The sequence below is a fragment of the Protopterus annectens genome, chromosome 1.part2 (assembly GCF_019279795.1).
Source record: "Protopterus annectens isolate FY-2018-M chromosome 1.part2, PAN1.0, whole genome shotgun sequence".
Classification (NCBI taxonomy): Eukaryota; Metazoa; Chordata; order Ceratodontiformes; family Protopteridae; genus Protopterus; species Protopterus annectens.
The window spans coordinates 409,182,945-409,203,314 of NC_056727.1; positions in this window are offsets into that span (position 1 = coordinate 409,182,945).

Here is a 20,370-nt window from a genome sequence, read left to right on the forward strand (position 1 = left end):
TTCAGCAGGGTACACTATTGATACATTTCAATGCAAGAAAAACTCACAAATACATTTTCAGAACAAGCATCTGTACAAAATCAGTTTGATATACAAATGACATACAGTTCTAATACATTTGTAACACAAACATCTCGTATAAATCAGTTTAATATTCAAAGGACATGCAATTCTTTACAAAACTCCAACTGGCTGTGCTGGCACTTGCTCATATCATCACACAGGGCTGTTAGAAAGGGTCAGTGTCTGCTATCACCTTAATGCATGGCAGTAGAAAGTAATAGCAGTGCAAAATTTGTGCCACACTCGCTGTAGCAGCTCTTGGTTTCAGTGTTTATTTATTTATTTTACATTTGTTGACCGGGAAAGTCTGGCTGGATACAAGTCCATTTTCAGCAGAGGCATGGAGAGAAAAGCTCCATTTTACATACAGTGCAGTAACATATACAATACAGGCATATAAAGACTAGTAGGTATATACAGTACTATTTTGTCACACCTCTTAGTACATTTTGTAAATAGTAGATTTATAAGTTCAGCGCATGCATTTCTTTAGCATTTATAGATACAATATTTTGCAGTTATGCTTTCAAAAGATCTCATTAGAATTACAAACTTGGTGGGAAAAGTTGTTGCTTGTATCTTTGTATTTACCCAGGGGTGTTACAGGAGCATAGCCAATTTTTTGAAAGTGGGTTTTTAGGAGCTTTTTAAATTGTGTAGTGTAAGCATTGGATGTGTGGGTGGCTGGTAGAGAGTTCCAGAGTTTGGAGATTTCCCTGCTTCATTTTCATATTCGGTGACTTCTAGAATGTTAAGGGTACTAGATCTCAAAGTTATAGTTGTGGTGTGAGGTCGTATAAGATGTTGGAGGGCTGGGATGTTGTCTGGGTAGTAGTATAGCTTATGTGCTAGTGACAGTTGATTGAGTTGAAGTAGTAGAGGGAGTTCTAACCAGTTGTTAACATGTTACTAGTGTTTTCATATATAAAATGTAGAACAACACAGAGGTGTGCTGTATTTGTTAGTGTTTTTACACTTCTGTGAGCATGAACTGCTTGTGTTGACTCACAGAAGCTGCTTGCACTCAGTTGTATTCATTGGATTGTGATACATTGTCTTGCCTTGCATCTTGCCACATATAGCTGTGATGGCTTGGCTTAAGGTTTTGTGAATACAGCCAAGTATGTTTCAGTCTTTATTTTGTTGAATGCTGTACGGCTGCTGAATGCAAGGCAAGTCTTGTTTATTTCTGAGTGATCACACTAAATATGTATAAACTGTTGCTTTTAAATGTTCAGTGATGGTCATTTAAGAATCAGTAGTTTTTCTGGTTGCTTTATTTATGAGATATTTTGAAATTCCTGTTTCCACAAGATTTAATGGTGAAACTAGAATAGGTTTCAACTCCCCTGTGACACTGAATGAGACAAAGCAGATATGGCAAATGAATGGATACTGCTGGATTCATTGTGGAATGTGTTTGTTGCACCACGCGAGAGAGTTGTCTTACACTATACATGTAGAGAGAGGATTTTTAGATTTATTACACGTTTCTTAAAGAAATGTCTAAGATAACAGGTAATGCTAAACATTTCGTACATGTTACAGCTGAGGAAAAAACAATGAGGTATATTTTTCAGTTAAGTGCATTTAATTTGATTATTATGCTTAATAGTTTTTTATATACAAGCATGGTTTTGTTAATGGTTACATCACTTCCTTTGAAGGCTGTTAAAGCCAAGGTGCTAGAAGTGTACAGAGTAAATGTAGATTGCTGCTTCTGTTTTTTTTTTTTTTTTTTTTTTGGGGATTGAGTTGCAGTTGTATATTTTTTAATAATTTGAAAAATACAGAATCAGTGAATTATATTAAAATTAATATTGTACAAATGCTAATTCACTGTGCTGATTGTAACATTTGGCTTAGGGTTTGAATACAGTTAAAGTGCATTCATGTATTTTTAATGGAGTAATTCAGTGATAAATAGGAATAAACTACATTGCAGTACTCTTTGCAGGAAATGTTTACTCATCGAATATGATAAAGCATCACAGTGAGAATTAATTTAGGTATTGTTATTACATGTTAAAATTAAATATTATGATGTTGATGCTCTGAAATCTTTTGATGAAAGGTATTAAAACTGACAGCATCTATGTGCATTCATAAGAAACAGACTTGATAAAAAGGGAAACAAACGTAAATAAGTTGCATGAATCGCTTTGCTGTCACTAGTTCGTAAGTAGAAAGCAGCAGGTTGACTCCTCTCCATTGGAATATATGTACCGAATGACAGGGTCTGTTATTCTTCTACTATCAGTAAATAAGTCAGTTTTTAATAGTCCTTTGGTACAGAAGCTAGTCAGGTGAAGCAGTTAATAGTGATCCTGCATGTCAGGATGTGAGTGGTGATAGTGTTCTGCACAGACACACACACACACACACACAAACACACACACACACCACTGAGCAATTGAGACATCTTAGCTGGTACGTGTGACAGCAAGTCTGAGCTTTATACATTTTCCAGGTCATTCTACCCCTAGATCAAATACACGTGTTGCAGCATGATTTGACATTTGTGCCTAAGGTAATTCTGAAACAACATGAAATTTTGACTGATTATGATTAATCTTGTAGGCAAAAAAAATTTTTTTTTTTTTTTTATAATTTGCTGAAAATCCGAATGCAGTAGGAACAAAGTTCTGGTTACAGTGACAGACACAAATACTGACAGCTTTTCAGAGAAATTGGAAGGTTATAGAAACAGATGTTAGACTGTAAAGTATACTGGAGAAACAGAATATTTAGCAATAGAATGTACACTGGATAAATAGCTCCAGTTAATTCCATGTTTTCATTCTTTCATAAAAATATTATACAGATATTTCCTTGTTTCCTTTCCAGGGTTACTGGTGTTTCTTTTAACATCCTGTTAAAACATACTGATCCTTATGTTTTATAAAATATTGATATGTTCGTGCACAGTACATTATAGGGATGTACAGGTAATAAGCTTTAAGACACATGATTTAAACCAGTGAAACTCCTGTAAAATCATTAGTTATGGATGCTAACATTTTAGTTCAGATGCGTACAATCTTGTGGATCATTTCTCCAAGGAGATGGTTTTTTTTATTCTCCAGCATGTAACTCAGTAGCTCAGTTTCACAACTTTATTTAAAAAACATAGTGGAATGCAATTTCTTTATCAGCAATATGTTAGCAAAGATTTTTCACTCTCTAGCTGCTGTAAAGTGGATACAGAATAAGCAACCAACAGCCAGTACATTGAATGCCTGAGGAAGGCTATTGCAAACTAAAAAGCTAGTTACTCCATGTACAGAGAGGTGAATTGGTTGCACCGTCAACATCTGCTGGGTAACTCTTAAACTGAAAAGCTGCCCACTGTTTTGCCAAATACCAAACTGTATTTTTCATTTATCCCACACAGCACACTTTGATAAGGAAAGTGGTCACATCCTCTACCCATGTGTAGACAGAGTGCAGAACTACAGCACAGACTGCAACCAATTCCATGGTGGGCAGTGCATAGTATAAGCAGTCAACAAGCATGAAAAGTTGCTTGCATTTCACATAGTATAAACACCAGATGTTTTAAAAGCTATGCAGGGCTGGATCAGAACTTTGTGGCTGTATTTAACTGAATTAATATAAGCACACAGTTGTTAGCAGTACTGATAAGCAGTTGAAATGAGACCTGAAGGGAGATGAACTCTTGTTCGGGAGTACTGCTGTTCTACAGTTTGTTAGTTACTGGGACATACTGGGTTTCATACAGCTAGCCACAGAACAGGAGCATTAATGATGATGTCTGAGAGGGTGGTGGCGGGAGGATACTATTGGGGAATAAGAAGCAGCAAGAGTCCTGAATTCTCTAAGCAGCACATCTACATATTAAAACAGAAACCTATGTTGACTTTTGCTGAATATTTTTAAGAGACAAAGTTAGAGCATCGATGCCATTGCCAAAAATGTAGTCTCATATATAGGAGGCATGATGTGATAATCAGAAAATAATTGAGGTGTGAACTGTTGAAGATGTTACCCTAGCTCCAAAGCCTTGTTTACTTGCAGTGCACTTATATGGCAGACTATCGATGCCGTCAAGGACGCCAGCAATGTCATCATGCTGCCTAAAGTAATTGTCTAGTAGACCATCATAGATATCTTCCCTAGTGTAGTACTGATCCTTCCATCAAGCGACAGTATGATCCAGATGGTGTAGTGGCTCAGATAGGCACATTGGCAGCCACTACTATAGACGCTGGATGAGTGCTATTTTCCAGAAAATATGCTAGATACTCTCAACATCTTCTTGCTTCTGATGACAGTTGCAAGCTCCTGCTAATTGCTACTGATAACAGCATGAAGGACATTGTAACCAGAATGCTCTGTTTAGTGGACTGCACATGTCTCATCAAGCCCAAGGTCTTTAGTCAGCTCTGCACAGTCCATGGCATCATTACCTTATTGACAGTGTAATATTTGTCCTGGCATGCAGCAGGTCTGCAGTCACCTACTGGGTTGTATTCAGAGTTTTTCATGGGTTAGCAGCAGGACAGTCTGTCTGACTGAAGCCAGATGTTATCACTGTCTTTGAGAGCAGACTGGTGTACATACGTATCATTATGTTCTCCATATCAAAGGATAAAAGACACGTTTGTTTCTCCTAGCATTGTTTCTGAAGGAGCTTATAGTATGCCAGACTAATCTGTGTTTAGAGTTAACGTGGCAGTGCATGTGAAATGCCATGCTGCCCTTGCCTTCCTGATGTCTAGCAGATCAAGTTTAAAGTTTCAGTGCTACAGAACGGTACATGATGTATAACTGAAATCGCTGTTGCACTATTCCTAACATATGGCTTATCACTACTCTTATCCGGCCAGGCTACCAAAGCTTTACCTTCCCAGTATTGTGCATCTGATGTGTAACATCATCTCGCAAGTGGAGGGATATGTATGTGGAAGTATGAGTAGAATTCCCCAGACTGTCTCACTGCCAGCCCAAGCGCAGCTTGTACATCTGTCAGACTGATTATTTGGTCGTTGGTACCGTTGCTTCAAATATTCACCTCTTTCTTCTATCTTAGTTGGGGTTCCCATCATCTACAAAAACTCCACTCTGCAGTCATCTCAGGATCTAGTTTTTCTGAGCTGCAGGCCTTCTTACTTCGAGAAGGTGCAGAGCCTTACAAACTATTTCTACAACTTTGCCTCCATCAGACAATGCTCAGCATGAAAGATCTTAATGTCTCTGGGATTCATGGCAGCTACTATCCCAATGATCTCCCTAGCCAGACTACATATGAGGAAGATCCAGTGGTGTCTGAAAACAGTTTGGTCTCAGCACTCATACCCTCTGAACACAGTGATCCCTCTTTTACCTTGTCTCAGATGGGAGCTGTTATGGTGGATGGACCAGATGAATCTCAACCCAGGGCTTCCCTTCAGTCCTGCAGCCACAGTTCACTAAATGCACACAGGTGCCTTGGACGAGGCACAGAGCACCCAGACAGGCAGACAGCAAAATGCAGTGCAATGCAGGTGGCAGCCAAGGTTACTAAAGGAAGACATCAACATGAAAGAAATGAGAGCACTCATCCAAGCTCTTCAGGTCTTTTCACATCTATGGAAAACAGGTTCCCCAGCGAGTTTCACAGACAACACAACCATAATGCAGTGCATAAACAAGTAAGGAGGGACCAGATCTTACCAGTTAGACTGGCTCAGGAAGCCTTGTACCTTGATATCCAGAAAAGCATGTTGCTCATAGCCACATGCATCCCATCACAGGCCAATGTGCTGGCAGACTTTTTAAGCAGATCTTAGAGGATCTTCACAAATGGGCAATGAACATGTAGGATGTTCTTCATCTCACATTGCTGCAGTCCTAACATATGGGTAGTCCGCTGTCCTCGGTCGGCCCGAATACCAAAGTATTAGGCTGACGTCGGTCATGGGCGCTCAGATCTGACATCAGAGCGTCAGGGTATTAAAGCGCATGACCGACATCATATCCTCAGTCTTTTTTGCCGCATGGTCCGATGCAGAAGCAGCGTTTGCAAGTGCCGTTCGGTGTTCTGAAATTTTCGTATTCTGAGTTTCAGACTGAAACCAAGTTGGGCTAAGTACCCCGTTGGGGAATATTTTTGTTTTTTCTTGCCTCAGTTAATTCCGGATGTCAGAAAAAGTGAATAATTGTATTTCTTGTGGGAAACAGATACCGCATAGGGATTACCACTCTCTTTGTATTCCTTGTTTGGGACCTGAGCACGACGTAGTCGGGTGTCGCTTTTGTGCTAGGTTTAATAAGCGCACCATTAAACGTAGGTTAGATTGCGCTAGGCTTGTCTTCGGTCAGCGGTGTAATTATAATATGCCGTCGGATCCTCCGACGCCCGCTACCGCGAAGAAGTGCAAAGAAAAATCTTTAAAGTCCAGGCAGGATGAGTCGTCCGTTCCGGACGCCGGTTCTTTAGAAACTACGGTGGAATCTGTGGATCCAGCCGAGGTTTCAGTTGAGTCTCAGGGGGAGGCTTTAATTTTGCAAGATGTGGCCTCTCAGGAGTCAGGTCAGGCGGAGGGGGCCTCTCAGGTTGCTGTTCTCCCTTTCTTGCCTAAGGTGGTTAGGCATTCTCCTTCTGTCTCTAAGGCTCCTTCCAAAGGCAGGCCTGGTTTGCCTTCCATGGGTGTCAGTCCTAGTTCTGCAGGTTCTGTGCCTAAAAAACACATGCTTAAAATGGCAGAAGATTTAATTTCTTTAATCAGAGGTTCTATGCCCCCTCCTGATAAGAGGCCAAGGGTGGAGCCAGAGGTGGAAAGTTTGGAGCAGGCTTCAGATTACTCAGAGTCTTCGGCTGAAGACATTCAGGATTTTTCTCCTTATTCTGATTCAGACGCAGAGGATTCCACTCCTTCTGCTTCTCCTCCAGAGGATTTTTCTTTTTCAGAAACCCTGCATTCTATGAGGGAGCATTTTAAATGGGAAGGTCAGGATTTCTCAGATTCCCGAAAGAGGCTTAGGGAATTTTTGTTTTTACCACAACATAGGCCCTTGGCTATACCTCCTGTTTTGGATGTTGTTCAAGACGTTTTCTCCGAGGCTTCCCTTAATCCAGACTCTCTGCCTCCTGCCAGTTAAGCCAGACAGGTATTACAGAGTACCTGAGGCTCATAAATATCTATATAAGAGTCCAAGGGCTGACCCAGAAACTATTAGCCAGGGACCTAAGGGTGTCAGGGCTTCTGTTGTAAAGAATCCAGTTCCTATGGATAAAGATGCTAGAGCTTTGGATAGATGGGGTAAGAAAGTGTATACCTCTTCCACTTTAGCAATGAGGGCTTTGAATTGCCAGTTTCATATGTTGAAGTACCAGAATTTTCTCCTTACTCAGCTAAAATCTAAAGTGGATGCTTTGGCAGAGGGCATAGAGTGTAAGGAATTACAGGATTTGGTACATGCCTCTGAACAGGTGGGTAAGCATTCTTTGCAGTGTGGTTTCGATGCTTTACAGGCTTCTTCCAGGGTGGCTGCCACTGGTTCAGTTATTCGCAGGCACGCCTGGCTTAAGGATCAGAATTTGTCAGAGCATGTTAAAACTAGAATTTTGGATGCTCCTTTACAATCTGAAGTTTTGTTTGGTTCTCCTGTGGAGTCTGTCTTGAAGAAAATGGAAGACAAGGCTAAGTCTATGCAGACTGTTAAAGATTTTTTGCAGGTGCAGCCTCCTAAGTTTAGCAGGAATTGGCCTACTAAGGGATGGGCTTATCCTTCTTCTGATTTACAGTCTAGGGTAGATCTAGACGTGGTAGGGGCAGAGCTCAGAGTTCTTTCAGGCCTAGAACATGGAGTTCACCTGCACAATCTACAGGTGAGGGCAGGGGCCAGTCCTTTCGTAAACAGGCCCAATGACCTGCATCTTCAGCTGCCAGATTCTTCCTGTCTGGCAGCTCCTTTGGGAGGAAAGTTGGCACTCTTCAAGCAAAACTGGCTTTTAGTCACCCAGGACAAATGGGTGTTGGACATTATAGACCGAGGCTACACGTTTTATTTCCATACATTGCCTCCTTTCAAAGGCATGCCAGACGTTCCTCCTCAGCAAAGGGTAGAGGCTCACAAGCAGATTTCTTTACTTCTTCAAATGGGGGCTATACAGCAGGTCCCTCTGTCAGAAGTGGGCCTAGGATTTTATTCTCGCCTGTTTCTAGTACCAAAGAAAGGAAACACTTGGAGGCCGATTTTGGATTTATCTATCCTCAACACATACCTTGAATTTCCAAAATTCAAAATGTTGACGTTGCAACAACTTCTCCCTCTGTTGGGCAAAGATCACTGGATGGTAACTCTGGATCTCAAAGAGGCTTATCTTCATGTTCCTATCAGGCCCAGTTGCAGGAGATACCTGCGTTTTCGGGCTGGGACTTTACATTATCAGTTCTCTGCATTGCCCTTTGGCTTATCTACTGTCTCCAGGGTCTTCACAAAGGTTCTGGCTCCAGTGATAGCCTTCTTACGGTTAAGAGGAATACAAATTTATCCTTATTTGGACGATTGCCTGATTCTTGCTCAAGACAAGTACGAACTTCTTCATCATCTACAGTATGTGATGGCAGTGTTAAGGTGCCTAGGGTATTCTGTGAACCAAACAAAGTCCAGTCTAGTACCCTCTCAGGAAATGTGCTTTCTGGGTGTGAGACTGAATACAGCTTCCCAGATGGCCTTTTAGACCCCGGCCAAGCAAAAGAACCTTACACTTTACTTCCATCAATTGTCTCTATGGTCCAGGCTGACTGCAAGGACAGTCCTTCAAGCCTTGGGCTTCATGGCATCTTGTATTCTGGTGCTTCCCAATGCCAAACTGCATATGAGGAAGCTACAATGGTATCTCAAAAATGTATGGACACAACACTGCCAAGATCTGGACACTGTCATTCAAATAATACCTTGCATTCAAAAGGAATTTTTGTGGTGGGCTCAGGAATGTCACCTAAACAAGGGACTCTCTGTGACCCGACCAGAGGCGAGTCAGATTTTAACGACAGATGCCTCGGACAAGGCTTGGGGAGCACACCTCAATGGAAAATGGGTTCAAGACACGTGGCCTGCCAGACTTCAACATTTACATATCAACTTGAAGGAGATGTTAGCAGTCCAATTTGCATTGATGGCTTTCAAGGATTTACTTCACCCAGGGCAAGTGTTGATTCAAACAGACAACACAACTGTCATGTGGTACATCAACAAGCAAGGAGGAACCCATTCGTACCCTCTTTGCAGGCAAGCAATGATTTTGTGGGAGACTGCTCTCAGTTTACACCTCAATCTTCAGGCAAGGTTTCTACCAGGAGCACAGAACTCCTTAGCAGATGTTTTGAGCAGACAGATAGTGGATCCCCACGAGTGGAAATTGGATCCTCATGTATTTCAAAATTGACAGTGATATGGGGAACTCCAGACATAGATCTGTTCGCTTCTCCACTAAATTTCCAGTTGCCAAAGTTTTGCACAAAATGTTTCATCCCACAGCTTGGAAAGTGGATGCTCTATCATTCAGTTGGAGCAATCTTCACGCCTATGCCTTTCCACCTCTGCCTCTCCTCCCAAGGTACTCTTGAAGGTCAGACAAGACAAGCCCTCCATGATTCTAATAGCTCCAGATTGGCCTCGACAGCACTGGTACCCTCTGCTGAGGAGTTTAGTACGGGAGCCTCCATGGCCTTTGCCTTCGATTCCGCACCTTTTGTCTCAGGAGGGCAATCATTTCCTCAATGTCAGGATTCAGTCCCTGCATCTAACAGCCTGGCATATTCTGTTCTAGAACCTGGAGGGTCGCAGCTTCCACAACAAGTTTTGAATGTTATTTTGGAGGCCAGAAGGCCTAGTACAAGGAAAGTTTATGCTGATAAATGGAGGAGATTTTTAATTTGGAGCAAAACAAAGAGCTTTGATGTTTCCAGGCCTGATTTAAGTGTTTCTCTTCAATATCTTACAGAATTATTAGACAAGGGTTTGTCTTTCTCCTCTGTAAAAGTTCATGCTGCAGCCATTTCTGCTCACTATGACGGTGACCCACCATTATTCTCTCATCCTTTGTTTAAGCAATTTCTTAGAGGGGCAAAGAACATAAGACCCCCACGTAGAGCTCCTACTCCTGCCTGGGATCTCAATTTTGTGTTGGAAAAACTTACTTTACCTCCTTTTGAACCTGCAGCTACTGCTGAGTTAAAGTTTTTGTCTTGGAAGACTGCTTTTTTGTTGGCCATTACGTCTGCTAGAAGGGTTTCTGAATTACAGGCTCTTATGGCAGTTGAACCCTTCCTAATTTTTCATAAGGATAGGGTATCTCTGCGTACTAACCCTACTTTTATGCCTAAAGTGATTTCAAATGTGGCCTTGAACCAATCAATTCATTTGCCTACTTTTTATGCAGATCCCCAAAATAAAGGGGAGAAAATTTTGCACACTTTGGATATTCACAGGCAGTTGCGTTATTATTTGAGCAAGACTAAAGGGTTCAGACAGTCGCAGCAGTTGTTTGTTTCTTTTGCTTTGGGTTCTCAGGGGAAACCTGTTTCAAAACAAACTATTTCTAAGTGGATTGGCCTTTGTATTGCTTTTTGTTATTCTCATCATGGTAAGGAGATTCCGGCTGGAATCAGACCTCACTCCACTAGGGCTACTGCCACTTCTACCGCTTTTTTAAGGGGAGTAGCTACTAAAGATATTTTGGAAGCAGCTACTTGGAGTTCAGTGCATACTTTTTCTAAACATTAGCATCTTCCTCTTTATTCCAAATCTAGGGCTGGATTTGCCACTGCAATCTTACAGGGCATTTTGGCAGCTCCCAATGCTTTATGATTTTGCCAGCCTCCCTTTACCTCTGCTTTGGGATTCTACCCATATGTTAGGACTGCAGCAATGTGAGATGAAGAACATAGTACAGTTTTGTACCTACCATAAATGTAGATGTTCGAAGATCCACATTGCTGCAGTCCAATTTACCCTCCCTCCTTCCCCTCTGTAGTTTGGAATGGTTGTATGGTTTGGGTGGTAGCTGTTATTTGTACATGCCTTTTGGGAAGTATTCTATTTTTGGCTGTGGCCTTTCTTTTTAGGGCCTTCTGACATCTGGGGCAAGAAAAGACTGAGGATATGACGCCGGTCATGCGCTTTAATACCCTGACGCTCTGATGTCAGATCTGAGCGCCCATGACCGACGTCAGCCTAATACTTTGGTATTCGGGCCGACTGAGGACAGCGGACTACCCATATGTTAGGACTGCAGCAATGTGGATCTTCGAACATCTACATTTATGGTAGGTACAAAACTGTACTTTTTCTAGGACATCTTCCACTGTTGGGAGGCCCCTCAGATAGACCTGTTTGCTTCAAAGACCAACAAACAGCATAAATTGTTTTGCAGCAGGGACCCTTGCCTTTCAGCTTGGAGGACAGATGCTTTCTCCTTTCAGCAGACAGAGAAGCTCATCTACTCCTTCCCTGCACTACCCCTTATTCCAAGTTTGGTTTTGTCAAGGGCAGCTCAGCCTACTCAACCTGGTGAACTTTCATAAGGTCACCAAAGCAATGGATGAGGGCAAAATTGTTCACACTACCTACCTTGATCTGGCCAAGGCATTTGACACACAATACCCCAGGTTAGGTACAAGCCTGTATGTCACTCGGTGGGTAGCCAACTGGCTCACAGACAGGACCCAGGAAGTTAGAATTGAGGACTCCACCTCTACAAAGAGGCCAGTCACAAGTGGAGACCCTCAGGGATCAGTCGTTGGACCTCTCCTTTTTGGTATTTACTTCTCAGAAGTCAAGGCCAATGTCAGTGGTCTCTGGCTGACTAAATTTGCAGATGACTGCAAATTAGGAGCTGACATTGAATCTCACACTGACCCAAATGTTCTCCAGGAAGGGCTGACACAAACAACTGCTGTCAGAGCTATGGACTAAAACTAAATGCCAAGAAATACATAATAGTATCCTTTGGGAAGTCAATCCATCCCTGGTCACTATCATATTGACAACACACCCCTTAGCGTTGACCCAGTAGTCAGGGACATAGGGACACACACAGATAGTAATCTAGCCTTTGATCACCATGTGTCTACAGTGGTGAGGAAATCATTCCATGTCGTGCAACTTATAAACAAATGTATGGCATCCAAGTCCAAGGAAGTCATTGTTCCACTGTATTCGGCATTCATCAGACCTATCATTGAGTACAGTGCCCCCTTTGGTATCTACCTAACCAGGCATATGCTACAACTGGAATGTCCACAGACGTTCCTCACTAAAAGAATACAGAAAGTAAGTAATATATCCTATGCAGACTGCCTCAAGACCCGGTCTCCTACAGGCTTTTGAAAGGAGATCTGTGCCTGGCATACAGGGCATTATCGGACCCCACTCTGAAGGACCTCCTTCATATCCACAAAACAAACAGTACCAGAATTACCCGATCTAAAGACCTAAACCTTGCCTGTGATATAAATAGGACCTTTTGGAGAGATAGGTATACATCCCAGAGACTACCTCTTCTATGGAACAGGCTCCCCATCCATGTGAAGCACAGTTCTTCCCTAACCCAATTCAAGTGCAACTTGGACAATTGGATGGGAAACAGGAAATTCATCCCTGGTTTGGCACCTATGTCTGTAGTGCAAATAGGTAACCTGCAAATGGTTCAACTCCCAGGCCCATGCTTACACTTATCAAGAGTATCAGAACTTTTAAGATATTTGGGATGCATGGCTAGGCTTAAAAAGACCCATGTGGTCATTAGCCTAGTAATCACCTATGAACCCAAGAGTTCTTCTAAAGACCCAAAAGTAACAACCAACACTATTGTTTGTGATTCCATTTTGGCCAAGGCAGCATTGGCTCCTCCTCTTTTTTTTTTTTAACCAGGGGCAAGGACTACAAACTGCCACAACAAGTGGACCTCAGCACTCATCAAAAAAGGTTACTACTTCACCCCAATCTGTCATCCCTAAACCTAACTCTGTGGATGACAGTGTTCTGATTCCTTACAGTCACACTTGAAAAATCTTACATAACAAAATGGAAGAGATTCTTCTATTGGTGCCAAAGAAATGAAGAGGCCCCAAAAATCATAGGTACCTTCCATTCTAAAATGTCTTTGAGCTTATTACATACAGGTTTGGCCTATTCTTCCATCAAAACCCACCTGTCACACATCTCCACTTACTTGCCTCTCACTTGCCCTACTTATGTCCATATCTGGGATCAAACTATTTCCGAGACTACCTAGAAAACCCATTAGTCCTACTTGGAACCTCAGCATTATGGTGGAGAAGCTTACATTATCTTGCTTTAAACTGGCAACATAATCAAACTTCAAATTCTGTAAATTTCTGAAAAGCTATTCTTCATCTGGCCCTCACTTCAACCAGAAGAGTTTCAGAGCTCAGGCACTCATGGCCATTATCCCCACTTCTTCTTTGTCAGAAAGACAGGGTGTGACCCTCAGGACTAATCCTTTACTTATGCTTAAGATAGTGAATGATCTGTCCCTCAGTCAGACTGTAAACATACCAATCTTCTTTCCCAAACCACAGAACCAGGGGGAAAGAATGCTACATTCTCTGGACAGTCACAGGTAACTAAGATTCTGTTTGGACAAAATAAAATCCATTTGAAAATCTGATTAACTGCTTGTTTCTTTCTTGGACAAGCTGGGCCAACCAGTATTCAAGCAAACTTTTGTAAGCTGGATCTCTGAAGCCATCTCATTTTGTTATTCTCTACATGGCAAGGCCTTGTCCTCATGCCCTTGTGCTCACTGTTCATTGCAGTAGCAGCCCCTGGAGGTTTCTGCTAATAAGTGGATGCCAGATCCATTCTGGAGACTGAGAACTGATCGTCTATACAAACTTTCACTAAACACTACAGAATAAGTGCATTTTCAAGGTCCTCTGCTGTTTTTGCTAGGTCAGTCCTATCTGACCTCTTTGACAGTTCTACTACCTTACTTTCCCTTTAGCTCTGAGAGTCAACCCATATGTTAGGGATACTTGCACAGTGAATTCAATCAGAACAGGAGCGGCCTTAGGTCAGCTGGTGCCCTAGGCAAAAGGACTCCACGGCTCCCCCCCCCCACACCACCCAGTGCCCTCATCCTGGTCTAGCTACACCAAATAAATACTGGAAAAGTGCCCCTGCTAGAGTGGCGCCCTAGGCAGCTGCCTAGTTGGCCTATGCCTAAGGCCGGCTATGCAGTTGTGTAAGAACTTACAAGACAGTAGATGCCTATTGATCATTGTTGCAATATTCCTTTCCACCCTCCTTTCCCCTCTTTGTTTTCATCATTTCCTTTCTTCATCTTCTCCCTCAGATCCTATCCCCTGAGAAACACCCTTGAACCAAGGGGGATTTCTTACCATGTCTTAGTATGCCCCCCCCCCCAAGCTTACCAGTCTTATGTCTCAGAGGTCTTCAAGCTGCTGAGGAATTGCGCTATGTCTACCTATACACACCTATGCTACAACCTGAAGTCACACGTCAGATGTATGATCTCAGGAATGTTGAGCTTTAGTACTCCGGCCCAACGACAGCAGTGATTACCCATTGTTAGAAATACTGCAGCAGTGATCAGTAGGGAATCTAATGTTATGGTAAGCTCTTCCACAACTGTACTTTCATAATGTTGATCACTGTTTCAGTAGTCTTAGCTATATATGACTTGTATCCTGCCAAAGAAATAACATCCAGAAAGCTACCAAAACTTCAGGGCACCTTCCACATGCCCAAACCATCAGTCAGGTAGAGCTGAGTTGACTTAAAAGCCAGGTGTGGTCACCAAGCCCTTCAGAGCTTTCTTGCCTGCCGTGCTCCTCTGCAGACGTTCAAGGATTGATGGTCAGCTTGTGCTGTTCCTTCGCTGGGCAGATACGTTCATTTTGGGGAAAAAACGTCTACTTTATTTAAATTGTTCTTTTAGTGTACTATCCTGTTTAGGAATGTTGTTTTAAGCTAGGAGTTTGTTTTAACGGACTCTCATGAAACTTAAATGTACTTTTAAATGGGAGCATACTTTTTCCTACCAGTTTAAAGTAATTGAAAAACTTTTTTTTTCTGAGAAAAAGATCTGCTTTAAATAATTTAGTTTTATCCATAGTACATGTTACTCATTGTTTACAGTGTGTGTAACTCGGTTTATACTTCTTCCAGGACTATGGCCACTGGTACTGTTTTGAGGGGGTTGCCTGGCTGCATTCTTAGAATTTCCCAGATGATGTGAAAAATAAGATTTTAAATTCTCCTTTGGATAGAGATTCAATTTTTGGCTCCTGTGTTGCAGAAGTTATCAAAAACGTGTGACAAATGGATAAGTTGATACAAGGGCTCTCAAAGATTTTTTATCCCTTCTTTTTCAAAATTAATAAATGGATTCTGTAACCCCTCATCCACTTTTGGCAAAAAACTAAATAAACGGCTTCAACAAAATGGAAGTAAACAGATGTTTAGGAAGAAATGGCAAGGGGGTTTCAAAAGGAATTCACGACTCCCTCCCCCCAAATCAAAGACAGTCCAACAAGTCACAATGACTATTTAAGTGACCTTGCCACCCCCCATGGAAGCCCCTTTTCCCTTCCAGAAAGTCTGAAACCCCACTTTTGTCTTTGGCAACAGATAGTTTCAGACAAATAGGTTCTGAAGATTGTCCATGAAGATTACAGATGGCAGTGGGAGGAAATTCCTCCCTTTCGGGGGGTATTTCTTCATCCACCAGATCAGGCTCTCTTATTTCCTCTTGACCTTCATCACCTGCTGTCTCAGGGAATGATTGGATCAGTTACTCCTTACTAGGTTGGGAAAGGTTTTTATTCAAGGATGTTTTAATGCAAAACAAAGAAAATGCTTGGAGACCAGTTCTAGACCTTTGTTTCCTAAACTTGTCTGTGATGGCTTCCTAAGTTCAAAATGTTGTCACAGCCTATTACCTTTCATTCCTCATTCAAGTTTCCTGGTAACTCTAGATATAAAATATATTTATCATTACATCCCTGATCATCCATACTTCAGGCTTTTCTTAAAATTGTGTGTGCCTGGATCACATTATCAGTTCTCTGCCTTACCCTTTGGACTATCCAGTGCATCAAGTGTGCTCACAAAGTATTTAGTTATGGCTCATTGCAAACTACATGGTATCCACCACATTTTTTTCCATATTTATATAACTTGTTTTTTCTTTGCAGGGTCTTTCAAAGTGTCAGGCATCTCTCAAATAAGCTGGGGTTCTAAGAGAAAATATGGGTTTGTATTGCAGGGGTGTCAGCCACACACCTCAGTTCAAAGAGCATTTTTTCCACAGGAAAAAATACATCTATATCTAGCTCTATTTCTAAGGGTTTCCACTCAGACTTTGGTCACTGGGAGAGAATACCACAGGGTTTTGTGCCTCATGGCATCTATAATTTTCATTATACCCCTGGCAAGACTCAATATGACAAAGATGCATTGACATCTGAAGTCTCTCTGGGTTCAGCACTGATATTTGTCTTTTCAAATCCAAGTTCAGGGGTTTGTCAGAAGAGGAATCACTTGAAGACAGCAAATCTTCCTAATCTCAGGTCTCCACCCCCCCCCCCCCCGTTCCAAACCACTCGCGCACCACAGATGCCTTGGACTTTGCTTTCAGTGTAGTTTGAGGAGGGGTAAAAAAAAGATGCGTGCCGTGATCAAGGCACTCAAATCTCTGAATCATCTTTGGTCCAAGGCATCTCTTCAAATTGTAACAGACAATACTACAGTCCTATGGTACATCAACAAGCTAGGGGGAATTACATCATATGCCTTTGCAGACCAGCCTTGTTTTCTTAGGCTATATCTTCAGAGCACAGTCTAACTCAGACATCCTACATTCCACCAGAGCAAAATTTTGTGGCAGACAAGCTGAGCAGGACAAGGGCAGAGCCATCAGAGGGTCTTCCAAGATTTGATGCATCCATGGGTTGTTCCTCAAGTAGACCTGTTTGTCTTCTCTCTGAACAATCAACTGGCAAGATTCTGCTTCAGGACTCCATGAAAGATGGCCTGGAAGACCGATATCTTTTTCTGTTCTTTTCCTTAGACAGGAATGTTCTTGTATGGTCTTCCGCCCTTTCCTCTGATATCCAAGGTACTTTCGAAGATTCAGAAGGAATCCCCCACAGTCATTGTGGTGACTCTTTTCTGACCCAGGCAACATTGGATGTCCTTCATGGATGCATCTGCAGTCATAACAAATGGGTTGTCCTGTCGTCAGGCAGCCCTTCGGTCGTCCGGATTCCAAAGTCTGGGTCCGGCTTCGGCTGATGTCGCACTTCACCCGACGTCATCTCTGCTGGTCTTCGGGTATAAAGGCATCAGCCGACGCCATTTTCCTCAGTCTTTCTTGCCGCGTGGCGCCCGAAGCAGAAGCTGTTCGCAAGTGCCGGTCGGTCAGATCCAGAGATTACTACTACCGAATACTACTACGAAGACTTCTAAAAAGCTAAGTACCCCGTTGGGGACTCTTTCTTGCCTTAGCCGATGTCAGAAAAAGTCAATAACTGTTTAACTTGTGGGAAACAAATACCTCATAAAGATTTCCACTCTTACTGCCTGCCTTGCTTAGGCCCAGACCACGACGTAGCAGCCTGTTCGGCCTGTGCTTCCTTCAACCGACGAACGCTTAGGCGTCGGTCGGAGTTTGCTGAACAGTTTTTCGGCTCAGATTTTGCATACATTATGCCGTCGGATCCTCCGACTACCCAAATTGTTAAAAAACGCAAAGAAAAAGACCGACACTCGCAGTCCGCGGTTTCGGCCGAAACCAAAGTTAAGCAAGCCGCGAGTGTCTCGGTTTGGACCGAAACCGAGAAAACCGGTCAATCTTCAGCCGAATCCATGACTACTACTGAGGCTCCTGCTACCTTAGTTGAATCGGCCTCAGAAATTTTGCCTACAATTGTGGTTCCTAGTGATTTATCAGACACCATCCCTTTGGATGTCTATACCCCAGCACGTGGTGCTGCTAGGCCTCCTGCAGCCATGTCTATTAAGGCCTTTGCCAGGGCTAAAGCAGCCAAATCTGTTAAATCAGTGCCTGTTAAGCCCCCTTCATACAGGCCCACTTCAAGTTCTCAAATGCTTACTCTGGCAGAGGATTTAATATCCTTAATTAGGGGATCCCAATCTCACCCAGACAGGGCCTCTCAGCCCCCAGAAAAGAGACCTAGAGCAGAGCCCCCCGAGCCAGTGTCCTCTGATGATTCTGCAGATGACTCAGACATTACAGACCAGCCAGAGGCTCCTTTTTCTACTTATGAAGATTCCGATGCTGAAGAATCCATTCCAGCTGCCTCTCCACCAGAGGAATTTTCCTTTGGGGAAACCTTACATGCCATGAGAGAACAATTCCAATGGCAGGGACAAAATTTCTCAGATTCAAGAAAAAGGCTTAGGACTTTTCTGCACTTACCACAACATAGGCCCTTAGCTATACCTCCTGTACTGCCTGTTGTGGATGATGCATTTAATGATGTTTGCACTGCTCCTGATTCTTTACCTCCAGCCCCTGCCAAACCAGATAGATTTTACAGGGTGCCAGACACTCATCACCACCTATACAAGGCCCCACTTGCAGATCCTGAAACTATATCCCAGGGGCCTAAGGCAGTAGCCTCGACCTCAGCAAAAAACCCTATCCCTTCTGAAAGGGAATCCAGGTCCTTAGAGAGATGGGGGAAAAAAGTTTACACCTCTGCTACTCTCTCAGCTGGAGCTTTAAACTGTCAGTTTCATATGATCCAATACCAAGAGTTTATGCTTGATCAGTTAACTAAAAAGCTGTCCTCTGATGACTCCTTAGATAAGAAATATGTCTTAGAAATGGTGAATAACATCCAACAGGTTAGTAACCATTCTTTAAACTGTGGCTATGATGCACTGGAGGCTTCATTTAGATCAGCCATGACTGGCACAGTGATAAGAAGGCATGCACGGTTGAAAGAACAGGTCTTACCGGATCATGTTAAAGCAAAGCTGTTAGATGCTCCTATGGATAAAGCCAGTCTATTTGGTACACCTGCTCAGCAAGTAATGAAGAAAATGGAAGAGAAGGCAAAATCTGTACAAACAGTTAAAGATTTCTTACAGGTTCAGCCCCCAAGGTTTAGCAGGAACTGGCCTGCCAATAATTGGTCCTTTCCAGACTCCACAAAATCCCAAAGAGGCAGGAATAGATGCTCTAGAGGCAGAAATCAATCCAGAGGAGGTACCTACAGAGGACGACAGTGGCAAGGCAATAACCGAGGCACAGACACAACCACTGCCACTGCAACAGGACAATCACAGTGACTTGGCCCTGACACCGCCTACCAGGGAGCAAATAGCAGCACCTTTAGGCGGAAAGTTAGCCTTATTTTCGAAAAATTGGCACTATATCACAAAAGACAAGTGGATTTTGCAAACCATAGACCAAGGCTACCGGTTCCACTTCCACACCTTACCAGTAAAAAGAGGAATGCCAAACCTACCTCCAAATCAAAAAACAGAAGCTCTACAGCAGATAGCGAAATTAGCAAAGATGAGAGCTGTGGAAACAGTACCAATAACAGAACAGGGCAAAGGATTCTACTCCAGACTCTTCCTAGTACCAAGAAAAGAGAAAAGTTGGAGACCTATTCTCGACCTGTCCGTCTTAAACACATACATCATTGTCCCAAAATTCAAAATGCTGACCCTACAGCAACTTCTTCCCATGCTGGGCAAGGAGTGTTGGCTGGTAACTCTAGATCTCAAGGAGGCATACCTGCACGTCCCCATTCGACCAAATTGCAGAAGATACCTCAGATTTCTTGCAGGATCAGAGCATTATCAATTCTCAGCATTGCCCTTTGGCTTATCTACTGCGCCCAGAGTATTCACAAAATGCCTGGCATCAGTAATCGCCACTGCAGACTACAGGAATCCAAATTTATCCATACCTGGACGACTGCCTGTTACAAGCGGACAACAAAAGCAAGCTGACAACAGATTTACAAAGGGTCATTTGCTTGCTACAAGCCCTGGGATACACAGTCAATTTACAAAAGTCAAGGTTGATACCATCCCAAACAAGAACATTTTTGGGTGTGGAATTGGACACAGTAAAACAAATGGCATTCCTAACTGCAGAAAAACAAAAAGAACTCCCTCTTTACTTCTTGGCATTAACAAAGCAGAACAAACTAACAGCAAGAAAAGTTCTGCAGGCCTTGGGCTTCATGGCATCATGCATAATCTTGGTCCCACATGCCAGACTGCATATGAGAAAGCTACAGTGGTACCTAAAGAATTTATGGC